This window comes from Lepidochelys kempii, chromosome 28, assembly GCF_965140265.1.
Source record: "Lepidochelys kempii isolate rLepKem1 chromosome 28, rLepKem1.hap2, whole genome shotgun sequence".
Classification (NCBI taxonomy): Eukaryota; Metazoa; Chordata; order Testudines; family Cheloniidae; genus Lepidochelys; species Lepidochelys kempii.
In genome coordinates this window covers 771,112-790,955 of record NC_133283.1, presented here as the reverse complement: position 1 = coordinate 790,955, position 19,844 = coordinate 771,112, and the positions used below count along the sequence as shown (strand labels likewise).

General features: G+C 67.5%; 1 long non-coding RNA gene across 4 annotated transcripts in view; it reads right to left on the bottom strand.

The window, feature by feature from the left end:
• LOC140904294 (uncharacterized) overlaps positions 1-19,555 on the bottom strand; it is a 30,986-nt gene extending 11,431 nt beyond the window's left edge. The window contains exon 1 of one of the 4 annotated variants that reach the window (XR_012156489.1): positions 19,533-19,555. This is a non-coding gene — a long non-coding RNA (uncharacterized lncRNA). Of the gene's footprint in view, positions 1-91; positions 114-7,472; positions 7,605-9,650; positions 9,848-19,532 lie in introns of those variants that run through there. The other 3 variants (XR_012156488.1, XR_012156490.1, XR_012156491.1) reach the window with 3 other exon arrangements.
• Between the last annotated feature and the right edge of the window lie 289 nt (positions 19,556-19,844).

The following is a 19,844-nucleotide window of genomic DNA, read 5'->3' as shown; positions in this document are numbered from 1 at the left end:
GGAAAACCAGCCCCGCCCCCCACATCCTGGCCGGTGCCCCTCATTCCCAACCCGCAGCCCCATGTTGTGTTTTGCTGCCCGCGGCTGGTACCTCGGCTCACTACCGGATCCGGCAGAGATCAGCCCCCCCACGGACCCCCCGCCCGTGCCCCAGAGGTCCAGTTTCTGGGGGCAGCTAGCCGGGGCGGGGTCCTGCGTCGGGCGGCACACCCAGCGGGCAGGAGCCAGATAGGGGCTGGGCCGGGTGGGCCGCAGACGAGAGAGACGCCCCCCGCGCCTTGGGGCTTAACTGCCAGCATACACCCCGCCGCGGGACCCCCCCCCCCGAGTGCCGCATCCCCTCCCCCCCGAGTGCCAGCATTCATCCCCTGCCCCGCTCGGGGTGGGCGTCCCGGCCCTTGCCAGCTGCCAGCACAGAGCCCCTGTGTGTGGTGTGTGTACGGGGGGGTGGGGGGAGTCCCAACACCCCCCCCCGGCCACCCCAGGGGATAATGAACCAGTGTGCACGGACAATGCGGAGGGGGAGGGGAGCCGCGCCCCTCCAGCTGGGACAAGGGGCCCTTCAGAGCCAAGGGCCGGGGGGGGGGGAGCTCCCACCGCTGCAGCTGGCAGAAGAGAGGGGGCAGGTGCCAGTCCCCCCACCCCATGTATCTCCTGCACTGGGGGTCAGCACCCTGAACAGCCATGGCCCTGGGGGGCGGGGGGGGGGCGCGCGGGGCTGACAAAGTGCCCAAGGGCCCAGAGTCCAACTAGACCCCACTCGCCTCCCAGAGCTGAGTCCTGGCTCCCAGCCGCCCCCTGCTCTAACCCACCAACTCCCACTCCCCGCCCTGAGCCGGGGAGAGAACCCAGGAGTCCTGGCTCCCAGCCCGCCCAGCTCTAACCCACCAACTCCCACTCCCCGCCCTGAGCCGGGGAGAGAACCCAGGAGTCCTGGCTCCCAGCCCGCCCAGCTCTAACCCACCAACTCCCACTCCCCGCCCTGAGCCGGGGAGAGAACCCAGGAGTCCTGGCTCCCAGCCCGCCCAGCTCTAACCCACCAACTCCCACTCCCCGCCCTGAGCCGGGGAGAGAACCCAGGAGTCCTGGCTCCCAGTCCCCCCAGCTCTAACCACCAGCCCCCACTCCCCTCCCAGAGCCGGGGAGAGAACCCAGGAGTCCTGGCTCCCAGCCCCCCCTGCTCTAACCACCAGCCCCCACTCCCCTCCCAGAGCAGGGGAGAGAACCCAGGAGTCCTGGCTCCCAGCCCCCCCTGCTCTAACCACCAGCCCCCACTCCCCTCCCAGAGCCAGGGAGAGAACCCAGGAGTCCTGGCTCCCAGGCCGCCCTGCTCTAACCACCGGCCCCCACTCCCCTCCCACAGCTGGGGAGAAAACCCAGGAGTCCTGGCTCCCAACCCCCCCTGCTCTAACCACCAGCCCCCACTCCCCTCCCAGAGCCGGGGAGAGAACCCAGGAGTCCTGGCTCCCAGCCCCCCCTGCTCTAACCACCAGCCCCCACTCCCCTCCCAGAGCAGGGGAGAGAACCCAGGAGTCCTGGCTCCCAGCCCCCCCTGCTCTAACCACCGGCCCCCACTCCCCTCCCACAGCTGGGGAGAGAACCCAGGAGTCCTGGCTCCCAGCCGCCCCCTGCTCTAACCCACCAACTCCCACTCCCCTCCCTGAGCCGGGGAGAGAACCCAGGAGTCCTGGCTCCCAGCCCGCCCTGCTCTAACCACCAGCCCCCACTCCCCTCCCAGAGCAGGGGAGAGAACCCAGGAGTCCTGGCTCCCAGCCCCCCCTGCTCTAACCACCAGCCCCCACTCCCCGCCCTGAGCCGGGGAGAGAACCCAGGAGTCCTGGCTCCCAGCCCCCCTGCTCTAACCACCGGCCCCCACTCCCCTCCCAGAGCAGGGGAGAGAACCCAGGAGTCCTGGCTCCCAGCCCCCCTGCTCTAACCACCAGCCCCCACTCCCCTCCCAGAGCAGGGGAGAGAACCCAGGAGTCCTGGCTCCCAGCCCCCCCTGCTCTAACCACCAGCCCCCACTCCCCGCCCTGAGCCGGGGAGAGAACCCAGGAGTCCTGGCTCCCAGCCCCCCTGCTCTAACCACCGGCCCCCACTCCCCTCCCAGAGCAGGGGAGAGAACCCAGGAGTCCTGGCTCCCAGCCCCCCTGCTCTAACCACCAGCCCCCACTCCCCTCCCAGAGCAGGGGAGAGAACCCAGGAGTCCTGGCTCCCAGCCCCCCCTGCTCTAACCACCGGCCCCCACTCCCCTCCCAGAGCAGGGGAGAGAACCCAGGAGTCCTGGCTCCCAGCCCCCCTGCTCTGACCCACCAGCCCCCCTTCCCCTCCCAGAGCCGGGGAGAGAACCCAGGAGTCCTGGCTCCCAGCCCCCCCTGCTGAAACCCACCAGCCCCCACTCCCCTCCCAGAGCTGGGGAGAGAACCCAGGAGTCCTGGCTCCCAGCCCCCCTGCTCTAACCCACCAGCCTCCACTCCGCTCCCAGAGCAGGGGAGAGAACCCAGGAGTCCTGGCTCCCAGCCCGCCCTGCTCTAACCACCAGCCCCCACTCCCCTCCCAGAGCAGGGGAGAGAACCCAGGAGTCCTGGCTCCCAGCCCCCCCTGCTCTAACCACCGGCCCCCACTCCCCTCCCAGTACCTGCAGTTTTAGCCCGAGGCTCCACCTCCCCACCAGCTGCTGCGCTGTCTGATGATGCAAGACCCAGTAACCTGGGGCAGGTGATGATGTAACAGCTCTGGGGGGTGGGGGGGCAGCTGGGCCCGGAGCCCTGGGACCCCAGAACTATTTCTGAGTGAGCCTGAATCCACCCCGGAGCCCAGGCCTGACGCGGGCCGAGGGAGCGGAGCACACGCAGGGCTGCGGGTCGGGAGTGGGGGGCACCGGCAGGGCTGGGGGGACAGGCTGCGGGTCGGGAGTGAGGGGCACCGGCAGGGCTGGGGGGGCAGAGGCTGCGGGTCGGGAGTGGGGGGCACCGGCAGGGCTGGGGGGGCAGAGGCTGCGGGTCGGGAGTGGGGGGCACCGGCAGGGCTGGGGGGACGGAGGCTGCGGGTCGGGAGTGAGGGGCACCGGCAGGGCTGGGGGGACGGAGGCTGCGGGTCGGGAGTGGGGGGCACCGGCAGGGCTGGGGGGACGGAGGCTGCGGGTCGGGAGTGAGGGGCACCGGCAGGGCTGGGGGGGCGGAGGCTGCGGGTCGGGAGTGGGGGGCACCGGCAGGGCTGGGGGGGCGGAGGCTGCGGGTCGGGAGTGAGGGGCACCGGCAGGGCTGGGGGGGCGGAGGCTGTGGGTCGGGAGTGGGGGGCACCGGCAGGGCTGGGGGGGCAGAGGCTGCGGGTCGGGAGTGAGGGGCACCGGCAGGGCTGGGGGGACAGGCTGCGGGTCGGGAGTGGGGGGCACCGGCAGGGCTGGGGGGACAGAGGCTGCGGGTCGGGAGTGGGGGGCACCGGCAGGGCTGGGGGGGCGGAGGCTGCGGGTCGGGAGTGGGGGGCACCGGCAGGGCTGGGGGGGCAGAGGCTGCGGGTCGGGAGTGGGGGGCACTGGCAGGGCTGGGGGGCGGAGGCTGCGGGTCGGGAGTGGGGGGCACCGGCAGGGCTGGGGGGGCGGAGGCTGCGGGTCGGGAGTGAGGGGCACCGGCAGGGCTGGGAGGACAGGCTGCGGGTCGGGAGTGGGGGGCACCGGCAGGGCTGGGAGGACAGGCTGCGGGTCGGGAGTGGGGGGCACCGGCAGGGCTGGGGGGGCGGAGGCTGCGGGTCGGGAGTGGGGGGCACCGGCAGGGCTGGGGGGCAGAGGCTGCGGGTCGGGAGTGAGGGGCACCGGCAGGGCTGGGGGGGCGGAGGCTGCGGGTCGGGAGTGGGGGGCACCGGCAGGGCTGGGGGGGCGGAGGCTGCGGGTCGGGAGTGAGGGGCACCGGCAGGGCTGGGGGGGCGGAGGCTGTGGGTCGGGAGTGGGGGGCACCGGCAGGGCTGGGGGGGCAGAGGCTGCGGGTCGGGAGTGAGGGGCACCGGCAGGGCTGGGGGGACAGGCTGCGGGTCGGGAGTGGGGGGCACCGGCAGGGCTGGGGGGACAGAGGCTGCGGGTCGGGAGTGGGGGGCACCGGCAGGGCTGGGGGGGCGGAGGCTGCGGGTCGGGAGTGGGGGGCACCGGCAGGGCTGGGGGGGCAGAGGCTGCGGGTCGGGAGTGGGGGGCACTGGCAGGGCTGGGGGGCGGAGGCTGCGGGTCGGGAGTGGGGGGCACCGGCAGGGCTGGGGGGGCGGAGGCTGCGGGTCGGGAGTGAGGGGCACCGGCAGGGCTGGGAGGACAGGCTGCGGGTCGGGAGTGGGGGGCACCGGCAGGGCTGGGAGGACAGGCTGCGGGTCGGGAGTGGGGGGCACCGGCAGGGCTGGGGGGGCGGAGGCTGCGGGTCGGGAGTGAGGGGCACCGGCAGGGCTGGGAGGACAGGCTGCGGGTCGGGAGTGGGGGGCACCGGCAGGGCTGGGAGGACAGGCTGCGGGTCGGGAGTGGGGGGCACCGGCAGGGCTGGGGGGCAGAGGCTGCGGGTCGGGAGTGGGGGGCACCGGCAGGGCTGGGGGGGCAGAGGCTGCGGGTCGGGAGTGGGGGGCACCGGCAGGGCTGGGGGGGCAGAGGCTGCGGGTCGGGAGTGGGGGGCACCGGCAGGGCTGGGGGGGCAGAGGCTGCGGGTCGGGAGTGGGGGGCACCGGCAGGGCTGGGGGGGCGGAGGCTGCGGGTCGGGAGTGGGGGGCACCGGCAGGGCTGGGGGGGCGGAGGCTGCGGGTCGGGAGTGGGGGGCACCGGCAGGGCTGGGGGGGCGGAGGCTGCGGGTCGGGAGTGGGGGGCACCGGCAGGGCTGGGGGGGCGGAGGCTGCGGGTCGGGAGTGGGGGGCACCGGCAGGGCTGGGGGGGCGGAGGCTGCGGGTCGGGAGTGGGGGGCACCGGCAGGGCTGGGGGGGCGGAGGCTGCGGGTCGGGAGTGAGGGGCACCGGCAGGGCTGGGAGGACAGGCTGCGGGTCGGGAGTGGGGGGCACCGGCAGGGCTGGGAGGACAGGCTGCGGGTCGGGAGTGGGGGGCACCGGCAGGGCTGGGGGGGCAGAGGCTGCGGGTCGGGAGTGGGGGGCACCGGCAGGGCTGGGGGGGCAGAGGCTGCGGGTCGGGAGTGGGGGGCACCGGCAGGGCTGGGGGGGCGGAGGCTGCGGGTCGGGAGTGGGGGGCACCGGCAGGGCTGGGGGGGCAGAGGCTGCGGGTCGGGAGCGAGGGGCACCGGCAGGGCTGGGAGGACAGGCTGCGGGTCGGGAGTGGGGGGCACCGGCAGGGCTGGGGGGGCAGAGGCTGCGGGTCGGGAGTGGGGGGGCACCGGCAGGGCTGGGGGGGCAGAGGCTGCGGGTCGGGAGTGGGGGGCACCGGCAGGGCTGGGGGGGCACGGGCTGCGGGTCGGGAGTGGGGGGCACCGGCAGGGCTGGGGGGACAGGCTGCGGGTCGGGAGTGGGGGGCACCGGCAGGGCTGGGGGGACGGAGGCTGCGGGTCGGGAGTGAGGGGCACCGGCAGGGCTGGGGGGGCAGAGGCTGCGGGTCGGGAGTGAGGGGCACCGGCAGGGCTGGGGGGGCAGAGGCTGCGGGTCGGGAGTGAGGGGCACCGGCAGGGCTGGGGGGGGCGGAGGCTGCGGGTCGGGAGTGAGGGGCACCGGCAGGGCTGGGGGGGCTGAGGCTGCGGGTCGGGAGTGGGGGGCACCGGCAGTGCTGGGGGGGCAGAGGCTGCGGGTCGGGAGTGGGGGGCACCGGCAGGGCTGGGGGGCAGAGGCTGCGGGTCGGGAGTGGGGGGCACCGGCAGGGCTGGGGGGACGGAGGCTGCGGGTCGGGAGTGGGGGGCACCGGCAGGGCTGGGGGGACAGGCTGCGGGTCGGGAGTGGGGGGCACCGGCAGGGCTGGGGGGACGGAGGCTGCGGGTCGGGAGTGGGGGGCACCGGCAGGGCTGGGGGGACGGAGGCTGCGGGTCGGGAGTGGGGGGCACCGGCAGGGCTGGGGGGACAGGCTGCGGGTCGGGAGTGGGGGGCACCAGCAGGGCTGGGGGGACGGAGGCTGCGGGTCGGGAGTGAGGGGCACCGGCAGGGCTGGGGGGGCTGAGGCTGCGGGTCGGGAGTGAGGGGCACCGGCAGGGCTGGGGGGGCTGAGGCTGCGGGTCGGGAGTGGGGGGCACCGGCAGTGCTGGGGGGGCAGAGGCTGCGGGTCGGGAGTGAGGGGCACCGGCAGGGCTGGGGGGGCAGAGGCTGCGGGTCGGGAGTGGGGGGCACCGGCAGGCCGGGGGAGGGGAACACGCCTGTAAAGAGCTGGGGGGGGCAGTTAAAGGGCTGGAACAAGCTGGGAGCTGGCAGGCTGCCAAACCCTGGGGATCTCTGGGAAAACCCTGGGTCCGGACAGGATGGGCGGGGGTATTTCCTAGCCCCACCCCATGTGGCTGTGGGGAGATTTCCCCGGCCCCATGCCAGGCCTGGCCTCTGATTCCCACGGGGAGGCCCCATCCCCCGCCCGGGCGGGGCCAGCCCCACCCCCAGGTGGGGGTGCAAAGGTCGTGGGGGAGGGGCGGCCCCTGCCCTTTGCCCAGGGAGGCTGAGTGGGGTGAGCCGGAGAGACAGGCCCAGCCAGCTCCGGGCGGGGGCAGGGCAGGGAGCCGGGGGGCCCGTCCCCACTAGGGGGCGCCAGTTTGGTGCCCTCCCCCACGCCATGAGAGAAGCGCCCCAGGCCTCAGCTGGGGTCCAGGGGGCCCTTGCGTACGGAGATGGGGAAATCTGTGGGCGTCAGGCCCTGGGGCTGCCGGGTTTGCTGCCATGGGGGGTTGTTAGTATCTCCCCCCTCCCCAGGCTTCTCCCTGCCCCCCCCAGCTCTGCCGGTGCCCCTCACTCCCGACCTGCAGCCCCCCCAGCCCTGGGCCCCAGCTCTGCCTGGGTAGGGGTGGGGGGCGCGAGGGAACAGACTTAGGCGTGTTCTCTCCAGGGGCCCTTGGGCAGGGTCTGCCTGCTGTTTCCGGAGGGGGGGGGAGACGAGACACCTGATTGGTCTGTGCCGCCCCCCCCCCAATCCCTCAACAATCTGGTGGGCAGGAAGGAAGTCAGCTAGTGTTTAACCAGCCCCCCAGGATGGGGGGTGGGGGGCTCAGAGGGGCCAGACCATGTCCTCCCCCCACCCCACCCCTCGCGCCCAGGGCAGCATAACCCCACTCCCAAGTAGCTGGGCTGAGGTGAGGGGGGGTTAATGCGTAGGGGAACTGCTCCCACCCCAGCCCCACACCCTGGTCCACCTTCTACACCCCACACAGACCGGCCCAGGAAAGAGAAAGTTCACACCTGGGGCCATCTGCTGGGTTGCATGGGGCCCAGGGCTGGGCTAGCAGGGGCTGCGGGGCGGGAGTGAGGGGCACCGGCAGAGCTGGGGGGCCCAGGGCTTGGGGGCACTCCATTCCCAGCTGTCCCCACTCACACAGGGGTACCTGGGTGCGGGCGTTTGGACGGTGCCAGGTGAGGTTGCCAGAGACCAGGCTGGCCCCAGGCTGCGCTAACCCTGGGGGGCCCGAGGCCAGGGTGAGGGGCTTGCAGCCAGTTCTGTTCCAGGCCCAGCAGCTTAGGGACTGAGGGCAACAGCTGCCTGCTCCAGTCCAGGAAATCTAATCCCCCCCCCCCCACACACCTTTAACCCACCAGCCCCGACACGGGCCCCTAGTGCCGGGGAGAGAACCCAGGAGTCCTGGCTGCCAGCCCGCCCTGCTCTAGCCCACCAGCCCCCACCCCCTTCCCAGAGCCGGGGAGAGATCCCAGGGGGTGTGCACCACAGTGGCTCCTCCCCGCCCATGCCCCCAGTTTCCTACAGGGAAAGCCCAGGGAATCCTAAGCAGGAATCCTCCAGCTCCGGGGTGTGTGTGTGTGTGTGTGGGGGGGGGGGTTAATCTTGGGGTGGTCAATTCCTTGGGCCCCCGGCCAATGGACCTCCCGACACAGCCCCACTCGTCTAGCTTGCGTCCCTGGGGCCGGATGGGAGCTGGCGCCCCCTGGAGGGGACAGCCCCTTGCCCCGGGGCCTCCCCATGATGCTGGGACCTCTGGGGCGTCCCACTGGGGGGGGAGGGCAGGGCACCCCGTCTGCACCCTCCCACGCCCGAGGTGGACCCAGAACCGCAGAACCCAGCAGGGCCCGCCTGCCCTACTCCGCACCAGGCAACCCACCTGGGCTGTTAAAGGGCCAGCACCTGTTCCCACCCCACCCACTCCGCCCCTGCCAGCCACTGGGGGGTCCCAGTGACCCCCCTTCACAGCTCCTCCTCAAAGCAAACCCCCCCCCCCCCACACACACAGTCCCTCTGTATTTAGGGCTTTCAGTGGGGCTGAGTGCAGACCCCCATCTGGCGCGTTATGGGGCAGCTGCCTGCTGGGTGGGGGCCCCCCAACTCCTAGCCAGCCACTCCTGGCAGCCCCCCCACACGTCCCCCCGCCAAGTCCTTTTGTGTGCCCCCAAACAGTGGCGATAAATCAGCCCCCCTCCCAATGCACAGAGACCGGCCCCTTCTAGACCCACACACTGTGACCCCCCCCCGCGAATTACGCCCCCACAGCGACTCCCACACACTGCGGACCCCCCCACACACCTTGACAAAACTATCTGCTGGATTGGATTTGGATCACACCGGGCTCAGGGATCCCTGGGGGTACTCCTGATGTGCACTGGGGCCAAAGTCTGAATCAGCCCCGTGACTTCAGTGGAGTGACTCCTGATTTACACCGGAAGCAGAGCCCAGTGACTCTGGCAGAGTGACTCCTGATTTACACCGGGATCAGAGCCCCATGACTTCAGCGGAGTGACTCCTGATTTACGCCGGGATCAGAGCCCCATGACTCCGGCAGAGTGACTCCTGATTTACACCTGGAGCAGAGCCCAGTGACTCCAGCAGAGTGACTCCTGATTTACGCCGGGATCAGAGCCCAGTGACTCCAGCGGAGTGACTCCTGATTTACACCGGGACAGTGCCCAGTGACTCTGGCAGAGTGACTCCTGATTTACACTGGGATCAGAGCCCAGTGACTCTGGCAGAGTGACTCCTGATTTACCAGGAGCAGACCCCCATGACCTCAGCCGAGTGATTCCTGATTTACACCGGGGGATTTGGCCCATCTCCAATGGAGTGACTCCCAATTTACACCAGGAACAGAAGGGATTCTACCACTGATTCCAGTGGCGTGACTCCAGATTTATACCGGGAACGGAAAGAAACGGGACCGGTGACTCCCGATTTACACCAGCGGGGAACGAACCAGGTGACTCCGGCGGAGTGACTCCCGGTTTACACCGGGGGTGGGGGGAACGGGCCCGGTGACTCCGGCGGAGTGACTCCCGGTTTACACCGGGGAGTGGGGGGAACGGGCCCGGTGACTCCGGCGGAGTGACTGCCGGTTTACACCGGGGAGTGGGGGGAACGGGCCCGGTGACTCCGGCGGAGTGACTCCCGATTTCCACCCGGCTCCGGCTCCGCCGCCCGGCCCGACCGTCCCTTTAAAGGTCCCGCGGGCCGGGCCGGGCCGAGCCGAGCCAAGCCAAGCCGGGCCAGGCCTCCGCCCGCCGGCTGCCCCAACAAAGCGGCGGCCCCGATCCCGGCCCCGAACAAAGCCCCCCCCCCCTACCTGCGGCTCCCGGGGGTCCCGGCTGGGGGGGAGGGGAATCCGGCCCGGCCCGGCCCTGCCCCACGGCCCGGCCCCACTCCCCGGCCAGCGAGCGCCGCTCCTGCCTCGCCTCCGCCGCGTTCCCCCCCAGCCTCTCGCCACTCAAACAAAGAGCCGAGGCGGGTTGTGTTGGGAGCCCAGCCCCCACCCCCCGGCCGAGACAGCCCTGCCCCTCCCCCTCCCCGCCCCCCCCTTTCCGGCCCAGCCAGCCTCACTTCCATCTTCCCGGCACCCGCCCCCCCCGCCCGCCGGGACCAGCCGGGAGCGCCCCACGCGCGGAGACCCAACTGCGGGGGTGCATGAGGGGGGGTCCACAGAGGGGCACAGAGTGAGGGTGGAGGGGGGTGCATGGAGGGGCAGCCGTGGGGGTGGAGGGCGGGGTGGGTGCATTGAGGGGCACAGAGTGGGGGTGCATGGAGGGGCAGGCGTGGGGGTGGAGGGCGGGGTGGGTGCATTGAGGGGCACAGAGTGGGGGTGCATGGAGGGGCAGGCGTGGGGTAGAGGGAGGGGGTGTACAGAGGGACACAGGTGTGGGGGTGGAGGGAGGGGTGCATGAAGGGGGGTGCACAGAGGAGCACAGAGTGAGGGTGGAGGGGCGGGTGCATGGAGGTGCAGGCGTGGGGTAGAGGGAGGGGGTGTACAGAGGGACACAGGTGTGGGGGTGGAGGGAGGGGTGCATGAAGGGGGGTGCATGGAGGGGCACAGAGTGAGGGTGGAGGAAGGGGTGAGCAGAGTGGTAGGCATGTGCGTGGATTTGTAGAGACAGCGGTACACCGGCTAATGGACAGGTGGCTAGAGGGGTGGTGTGGGGTAGCATGGGGGGAGGCATGGCCTGGGGGGATGGATGGACGACTGGAGAAAGGGAAGGATGGATGGTGGCATAAACACAGATCCATGACTACGGTTGGCAGGTATGTCTGAAATCTGGACGATGTTCGGATGCATGTGAGTGGATATGTGGGGATGGATGGAGGGATGGGGGGCATGGACATGGGTATAGATTGATGGTTGGATGGGCATCAGTGGGGGGATTGATGGTTGGACGCATGGGGAAGGAGGATGGGTGAGGGGATCGATGGTTGGACGGGTGGGGACGCGGATGGGTGGGTGGGTGGATGGTTGGACGGGTGGAGAATGGGGATCGATAGTTGGACGGGTGCGGAAGGGGGATGGGCGGGGGGATCGATGCTTGGACGGGTGGGGAAGGGGCTGGGTTGGGGGATCGAAGCTTGGACGGGTGGGGAAGGGTCTGGGTTGGGGGATCGATGGTTGGACGGGTGGGGAAGGGGATGGGTGGGTGGATCGATGGTTGGACGGGTGGGGAAGGGGATGGGTGGGTGGATCGAGGGTTGGACGGGTGGGGAAGGGGATGGGTGGGTGGATCGAGGGTTGGACGGGTGCGGAAGTGGATGGGTGGGTGGATCGATGGTTGGACGGGTGGGGAAGGGGATGGGTGGGTGGATCGATGGTTGGACGGGTGGGGAAGGGGATGGGTGGGGGGATCGATGGTTGGACAGGTGCGGAAGTGGATGGGTGGGTGGATCGATGGTTGGACGGGTGGGTGGATTGAGGGTTGGGCTGGGTGGGTGGATCGATGGTTGGAAGGGGATGGGCAAGTGGAACGATGGTTGGACGGGTGGGGAGGGGCTGGGTGGGTGGATCGGTGGTTGGAAGGGTATGGGCGGGTGGATAGGTGGGTGGATGGATGGTTGGACGGGTGGGGAAGGGGCTGGGTGTGGGGATCGATGCTGGGATGGGTGGGGGGATCGATGGTTGGACGGGTGGGGAAGGGGATGGGTGAGGGGATCGATGGTTGGACAGGTGCGGAAGTGGATGGGTGGGTGGATCGAGGGTTGGATGGGTGGGTGGATCGAGGGTTGGACAGGTGCGGAAGTGGATGGGTGGGTGGATCGAGGGTTGGACGGGTGGGGAAGGGGCTGGGTGGGTGGATCGATGGTTGGAAGGGCATGGGCAAGTGGAACGATGGTTGGACGGTTGGGGAGGGGCTGGGTGGGTGGATCGAGGGTTGGACGGGTGGGGAAGGGGCTGGGTGGGGGGATCGATGGTTGGAGAGGTGCGGAAGTGGATGGGTGGGTGGATCGATGGTTGGACGGGTGGGGAAGGGGCTGGGTTGGGGGATCGATGGTTGGACGGGTGGGGAAGGGGATGGGTGGGTGGATCGATGGTTGGACAGGTGGGGAAGGGGATGGGTGGGTGGATCGATGGTTGGACGGGTGGGGAAGGGGATGGGTGGGGGGATCGATGGTTGGACAGGTGCGGAAGTGGATGGGTGGGGGGATCGATGGTTGGACGAGTGGGGAAAGGGATGGGTGGGGGGATCGATGGTTGGACAGGTGCGGAAGTGGATGGGTGGGTGGATCGAGGGTTGGATGGGTGGGTGGATCGAGGGTTGGACGGTTGGGGAGGGGCTGGGTGGGTGGATCAAGGGTTGGACGAGTGGGGAAAGGGATGGGTGGGGGGATTGATGGTTGGACAGGTGCGGAAGTGGATGGGTGGGTGGATCGATGGTTGGATGGGTGGGTGGATCGAGGGTTGGACGGTTGGGGAAGGGGATGGGCGGGTGGATCGGTGGTTGGAAGGGGATCGGCGGGTGGATAGGTGGGTGGATGGATGGTTGGACGGGTGGGGAAGGGGCTGGGTGTGGGGATCGATGCTTGGACGGGTGGGGAAGGGGATGGGTGGGGGGATCGATGGTTGGACAGGTGCGGAAGTGGATGGGTGGGTGGATCGAGGGTTGGATGGGTGGGTGGATCGAGGGTTGGACAGGTGCGGAAGTGGATGGGTGGGTGGATCGAGGGTTGGACGGGTGGGGAAGGGGCTGGGTGGGTGGATCGATGGTTGGAAGGGCATGGGCAAGTGGAACGATGGTTGGATGGTTGGGGAGGGGCTGGGTGGGTGGATCGAGGGTTGGACGGGTGGGGAAGGGGCTGGGTGGGTGGATCGATGGTTGGACGGGTGGGGAAGGGGATGGGTGGGGGGATCGATGGTTGGACGAGTGGGGAAAGGGATGGGTGGGGGGATCGATGGTTGGACAGGTGCGGAAGTGGATGGGTGGGGGGATCGATGGTTGGACGAGTGGGGAAAGGGATGGGTGGGGGGATCGATGGTTGGACAGGTGCGGAAGTGGATGGGTGGGTGGATCGAGGGTTGGATGGGTGGGTGGATCGAGGGTTGGATGGTTGGGGAGGGGCTGGGTGGGTGGATCAAGGGTTGGACGAGTGGGGAAAGGGATGGGTGGGGGGATCGATGGTTGGACAGGTGCGGAAGTGGATGGGTGGGGGGATCGATGGTTGGACGAGTGGGGAAAGGGATGGGTGGAGGGATCGATGGTTGGACAGGTGCGGAAGTGGATGGGTGGGTGGATCGAGGGTTGGATGGGTGGGTGGATCGAGGGTTGGACGGTTGGGGAGGGGCTGGGTGGGTGGATCAAGGGTTGGACGAGTGGGGAAAGGGATGGGTGGGGGGATCGATGGTTGGACAGGTGCGGAAGTGGATGGGTGGGTGGATCGAGGGTTGGATGGGTGGGTGGATCGAGGGTTGGACGGTTGGGGAGGGGCTGGGTGGGTGGATCAAGGGTTGGACGAGTGGGGAAAGGGATGGGTGGGGGGATCGATGGTTGGACAGGTGCGGAAGTGGATGGGTGGGTGGATCGAGGGTTGGACGGTTGGGGAGGGGCTGGGTGGGTGGATCAAGGGTTGGACGGGTGGGGAAGGGGATGGGCGGGTGGATCGGTGGTTGGAAGGGGATGGGCGGGTGGATCGGTGGTTGGAAGGGGATGGGCGGGTGCATCGGTGGGTGTATGGATGGTTGGATGGGTGGGGAAGGGGCTCGGTGGGTGGATGGATGGTTGGACGGGTGGGGAAGGGGGATAGGTGGATGAATACGGACCGTGGACTTCAGAAAAGCAGACTGTGACTCCCTCAGGGAACGGATGGGTAGGATCCCCTGGGAGGCTAATATGAGGGGGAAAAGGAGTCCAGGAGAGCTGGCTGTATTTGAAAGAATCCTTATTGAGGTTACAGGGACAAACCATCCCGATGTGTAGAAAGAATAGTAAATATGGCAGGCGAGCAGCTTGGCTTAACAGTGAAATCCTTGCTGATCTTGAACACAAAAAAGAAGCTTACAAGAAGGGGAAGATTGGACAAATGACCAGGGAAGAGTATAAAAATATTGCTCGGGGATGCAGGAGTGAAATCAGGAAGGCCAAATCACACCTGGAGCTGCAGCTAGCAAGAGATGTTAAGAGTAACAAGAAGGGTTTCTTCAGGTATGTTGGCAACAAGAAGAAAGTCAAGGGAAGTGTGGGCCCCTTACTGAATGAGGGAGGCAACCTAGTGACAGAGGATGTGGAAAAAGCTAATGTACTCAATGCTTTTTTGCCTCTCTCTTCACGAACAAGCTCAGCTCCCAGACTGCTGCACTGGGCAGCACAGCATGGGGAGGAGGTGACCAGCCCTCTGTGGAGAAAGAAGTGGTTCGGGACTATTTAGAAAAGCTGGACGAGCACAAGTCCATGGGGCCAGATGCGCTGCATCCGAGAGAGCTAAAGGAATTGGCGGATGTGATTGCAGAGCCATTGGCCATTATCTTTGAAAACTCGTGGCAAACGGGGGAAGTCCCGGACGACTGGAGAAAGGCTAATGTAGTGCCCATCTTTAAAAAAGGGAAGAAGGAGGATCCTGGGAACTACAGGCCAGTCAGCCTCACCTCAGTCCCCAGAAAAATCATGGAGCAGGTCCTCAAGGAATCAATTCTGAAGCACTTAGAGGAGAGGAAAGTGATCAGGAACAGCCAGCATGGATTCACCAAGGGAAGGTCATGCCTGACTAATCTAATTGCCTTCTAGGACGAGATAACTGGCTCTGTGGATGAAGGGAAAGCAGTGGACGTGTTGTTCCTTGACTTTAGCAAAGCTTTTGACACGGTCTCCCACAGTATTCTTGTCAGCAAGTTAAAGAAGTCTGGGCTGGATGAATGCACTATAAGGTGGGTAGAAAGCTGGCTAGATTGTCGGGCTCAACGGGTAGTGATCAATGGCTCCATGTCTAGTTGGCAGCCGGTATCAAGTGGAGTGCCCCAAGGGTCGGTCCTGGGGCCAGTTTTGTTCAATATCTTCGTTAATGATCTGGAGGATGGTGTGGATTGCACCCTCAGCAAGTTTGCAGATGACACTAAACTGGGAGGAGTGGTAGATACGCTGGAGGGCAGGGATAGGATACAGAGGGACCTAGACAAATTAGAGGATTGGGCCAAAAGAAATCTGATGAGGTTCAATAAGGATAAGTGCAGGGTCCTGCACTTAGGATGGAAGAACCCAATGCACCGCTACAGACTAGGGACCGAATGGCTCGGCAGCAGGTCTGCGGAAAAGGACCTAGGGGTGACAGTGGACAAGAAGCTGGATATGAGTCAGCAGTGTGCCCTTGTTGCCAAGAAGGCCAATGGCATTTTGGGATGTATAAGTAGGGGCATAGCGAGCAGATCGAGGGACGTGATCATTCCCCTCTATTCGACATTGGTGAGGCCTCATCTGGAGTACTGAGTCCAGTTTTGGGCCCCACACTACAAGAAGGATGTGGATAAATTGGAGAGAGTCCAGCGAAGGGCAACAAAAATGATGAGGGGACTGGAACACATGACTTATGAGGAGAGGCTGAGGGAGCTGGGATTGTTTAGCCTGCAGAAGAGAAGAATGAGGGGGGATTTGATAGCTGCTTTCAACTACCTGAAAGGGGGTTCCAGAGAGGATGGCTCTAGACTATTCTCAATGGTAGCAGATGACAGAACGAGGAGTAATGGTCTCACGTTGCAGTGGGGGACGTTTAGGTTGGACATTAGGAAAAACATTTTCATGAGGAGGGTGGTGAAGCACCGGAATGGGTTCCCTCGGGAGGTGGTGGAATCAGAGGTTTTCAAGGCCCGGCTTGACAAAGCCCTGGCTGGGATGATTTAGTTGGGGTTGGTCCTGCTTTGAGCAGGGGGTTGGACGAGATACCTGCTGAGGTCCCTTCCAACCCTGATCTTCGATGAGTCTATGATCGATGGTTGGAGAGGTGGGGAGGGAGGATGGGTGGGGGGAGCGATGGTTGGACGGGTGGGGAAGGGGATTGGTGAGTGGGTCGATGGTTGGACGGGAGGGGACGGGTGCTGTGGGGCAGGGACCAGGGTGGGGGGCTCAGCAGGGGGCACTCTGCCTTGGCAGGCAGGGCTGGCCCCAGGGCGGCGCTAGGGGGCGCTGTGGGGCAGGGAGCGGGGTGGGGGGCGCTGTGCTGACCGAGGCAGGGGAGTTACATGGAGGTGCAAAGAACGGGACAGTTGTGTGATGAACACTTTGTGCAGAGGCTGGTGTGTGCGTCGTGCGGCTGTGTCAGGTTGTGTGTATCTTTTGGGGGGGGCGTGTGCAAGGGTCGTGTCATGAGCTGAGTGCGGCAGCAGCGAGTGTGCATGGGGGGTATTCGTTAAGGTGTGTGGTGAGCTCCGCATCTCACGTTGTGCAGAAGGTGACGTGTGCATTTGACAGAGGTCCAAGCTCAGGTTATGTATCGTGTAGCCCATGTCTGGCTGGGGCGCGGGTGATTTGGGGGGCAGGTGGGGAGGGTGGAAGGTGTTGTAGGGGATGTGCAGCGGATAGGGGTGTATTGTGTATAGGTGTGTGGGCAGAAGGGGGACTCTTCTGTGTGTAATGTGGGTGGGTGTGAAGCAGGGTTTGTGGTGAATGGGAAGGGTGGAGCAGGAGTGTGTATGCAGGTTGTGTATTCTGTGTGTGTGAACGCAGCAAGAGATGTGTGCGTGTGTAAAGGGGACTTGGGTGGCAGGGCGTGCATGTTCTCCAGGTGTGTGCCCGGCAGCAGGGTGTGTCTTCTCCGGGTGTGCGCCCAGTGGCAGGGTGTGTGTGTGTGTTCTCCTGGTGTACGCCTGGCAGCAGGGTGTGTGTCTTATCCAGTGTGCACCCAGCAGCAGGGTGTTCATGTTCTCCGGGTGTGTGTGTGTGTTTTCTAGGTGTGTGCCCGGCAGCAGTGTGTGAGTGTTTTCCAGGTGTGCGCCCAGTGGCAGGGTGTGCGTGTTCTCCTGGTGTACACCTGGCAGCAGGGTGTGTGTCTTCTCATGGTGTGTGCCCAGTGGCAGGGTGTGTGTGTGTGTTCTCTCCGGTGTACACCTGGCAGCAGGGTGTGTCTTCTCCGGGTGTGTGCCCAGTGGCAGGGTGTGCACTGGGCAGCAGGGTGTGTGTGTTCTCCGGGTGTGCACCGGGCAGCAGGGTGTATGTGTTCTCCGGGTGTGCACCGGGCAGCAGGGTGTGTGCGTTCTCTGGGTGTGTGCCCGGCGGCAGGGTCTGCCTGTTCTCCGGGTGTGCGCCGGATGGCAGGGTGTTTATTCTCCAGGTGTGCACCGGGCAGCAGGGTGTGTGTGTTCTCCGGGTGTGCACCCGGCTTGGTTATTCTGTCTCTGTAAACAGCTCAGTGTGTGTGTGAGCCCAGCGGGGGGGGGGGGGGGTGTGAGAGAGGGGGGAGGCAGCTCCCTTCCCCCCCAGACTCAGAAGGACAATCCCCACCCCCATCCCCAGCTGGGATCACTCCAGCCCCACCCAAACCCTGGGCCCAGGCCCAAGGAAAGGGGGAAGAGAAGGAGAATTCGCCCTTTTGGCAGAAAGGAGGGGAGTGGGGGCGGGTGGGTTACAGCGGGAGGGGCTGGGAGCCAGGACTCCTGGGTTCTCTCCCTGGCTCTGGGAGGGGAGTGGGGGCTAGTGGTTAGAGTGTGGGGCTGGGAGCCAGGACTCCTGGGTTCTATTAACCCTTCCCCCACAGCTGCCTGCCCTGTGTGTGTGTGTGTGGGGGGGGGGGGCTTCCAAACCCATCAGCCCCTGGCTGCAGGCACGTCCGCAATGGCTGATGTCCCTCCCCCCACCTCGCCAGCCAATGGCAACGCACACAGCCGCAGACAGCCAATGAGGGGGGAGCAATAACAGCAGCTGGGCTGGGAGGGCCTGAGAGTGACCCTGCCCCCCCCCAAAGCCGCCCCTCCCCTTCCCTGCACGTGCAGGCCAGGGGGGAGGGGGGGCTCACCCACACCAGGGTGCCCCTCACTCCCGACCCGCAGCCCCCTGCTACCCCAGCCCTGCCCCCCCAGCCCTGCCGGTGCCCCCCACTCCCGACCCGCAGCCCCCTGCTACCCCAGCCCTGCCCCCCCAGCCCTGCCGGTGCCCCTCACTCCCGACCCGCAGCCCCCTGCTACCCCAGCCCTGCCCCCCCAGCCCTGCCGGTGCCCCCCACTCCCGACCCGCAGCCCCTGCTAGCCCAGCCCTGCCCCCCCAGCCGTGCCGGTGCCCCCCACTCCTGCCCCACAGCCCCTGCTAGCCCAGCCCTGCCCCCCCAGCCGTGCCGGTGCCCCCCCACTCCTGCCCCACAGCCCCTGCTAGCCCAGCCCTGTCCCCCACCAGCCCTGCCAGTGCCCCCCACTCCCGACCCACAGGCTCCTGCCCCCCCCAGCCCTGCCGGTGCCCCCCACTCCTGACCCACAGGCCCCTGTCCCCTCCAGCCCTGCCGGTGCCCCCCACTCCCGACCCACAGCCCCCTGCTAGCCCAGCCCTGCCCCCCCAGCCCTGCCGGTGCCCCCCACTCCTGACCCACAGGCCCCTGTCCCCTCCAGCCCTGCCGGTGCCCCCCACTCCCGACCCACAGCCCCCTGCTATCCCAGCCCTGCCCCCCCAGCCCTGCCGGTGCCCCTCACTCCCGCCCCACAGCCCCTGCCAGCCCAGCCCTGCCCCCGCCAGCCCTGCCCGTGCCCCCCACTCCCGACCCGCAGCCCCTGCCAGCCCAGCCCTGCCGGTGCCCCCCACTCCCGACCCACAGGCCCCTGCCCCCCCCAGCCCTGCCGGTGCCCCCCCACTCCTGACCCGCAGCCCCCTGCTAGCCCAGCCCTGCCCCCCCAGCCCTGCCGGTGCCCCCCACTCCCGCCCCGCAGCCCTGTGCCCTCCCCAGAGGCAGGTTCAGTTCCTGGGGCCCAGCTGCTGCCAGGATCATGTTCCCTGGTAGCTGCCCCCCCCCAGGGCCCCTGTTTGGGGTTTGTCACCTGGGGAACCAACCGCCCAGCCCGTGGCTGCCACCTGCACCCGCCGTGCCCGGGGGGGGCGGCTTTAGTCCTCCAAACGAACCCCCCCGCCCCCTGCCCAGATCCCCGGCCCTCAGCACAGCCCACCCTGCTCCCCCCGCCCCCCGCCGAGCCACCCCCGCTGACAGCTCTGGGCCAGGGGTCCCTGCGGGCGGGGGGCGGGGCGGGGCGGGGGGGCCTGTCACACAGGATGCAGCTGTGACTGCTGCAACTGCCAGGCAGGTGCCAGGGGTGGGGGAGTCTCGATGTCAGCGTGGTGGGGGAGGGATGCGGGGGGGGAGAGGTGCAAAGGAAGTGGGGGAGGGGTGGAGTGGGGGGGAGGGCATGGGGGTGCAGAGGGGGAGGGGTGCATAAGGGGGAGGGGCGGGGGGGGGGCTCCGGCATGTTCTGGTTCCTTCCTGCCCAGCGCTTGGCCGGGTGCCCAGCCCGGGTGGCTATTTATCTCCTGTCCCCATGTGCCCCTGCGCTGGCAGCCGCGGCTGCGCCCCCCCGCGTCTGCAGAGCTGGGGGTGGGGGAGACACGTGTGTGCGTGTTTGGGATGTTAGCGTGTGCAGGCGTGTGTGTCTGTCCCCGCCCGCTCTGTGGCTCTGGGAAGGTCTTTGGAGGCATGACCCCGGCGTGCGGATGCCCCCCCCGGGGGGAGCAGGGCCGGTGCATGGAGTAGCGTGTTTAGGCGTGTTTGGGATCCAGATTCGTGCCTGAGAGAATCTTACCGTGTGGCTGCCCTCGCATGTACCAACATGGCCCATGTATGTGTCACTGTAGCCGGCATGTGTCTTAGCGTGTCTGCATAGGCATGGCTGGCATAGGTATTGTGTCTTGGCATGTCGAGGCATGTTTGGTCAATGCAAGCGTGTCCTGCATGGTAAGGTATGTGTTAGCGTGTCCGGCGTATGCAGTGATCTGGGTGGGTCTGTACGTGCTGGGTTAGCATGTCCGGTGTGTGTGTTGACATGGCCAGGCCGTGTCACGGCGTGTCCAGGTGGGTGGCTGTCCGTGCCGTGTTAGCGTGTCCGGTGTATGTC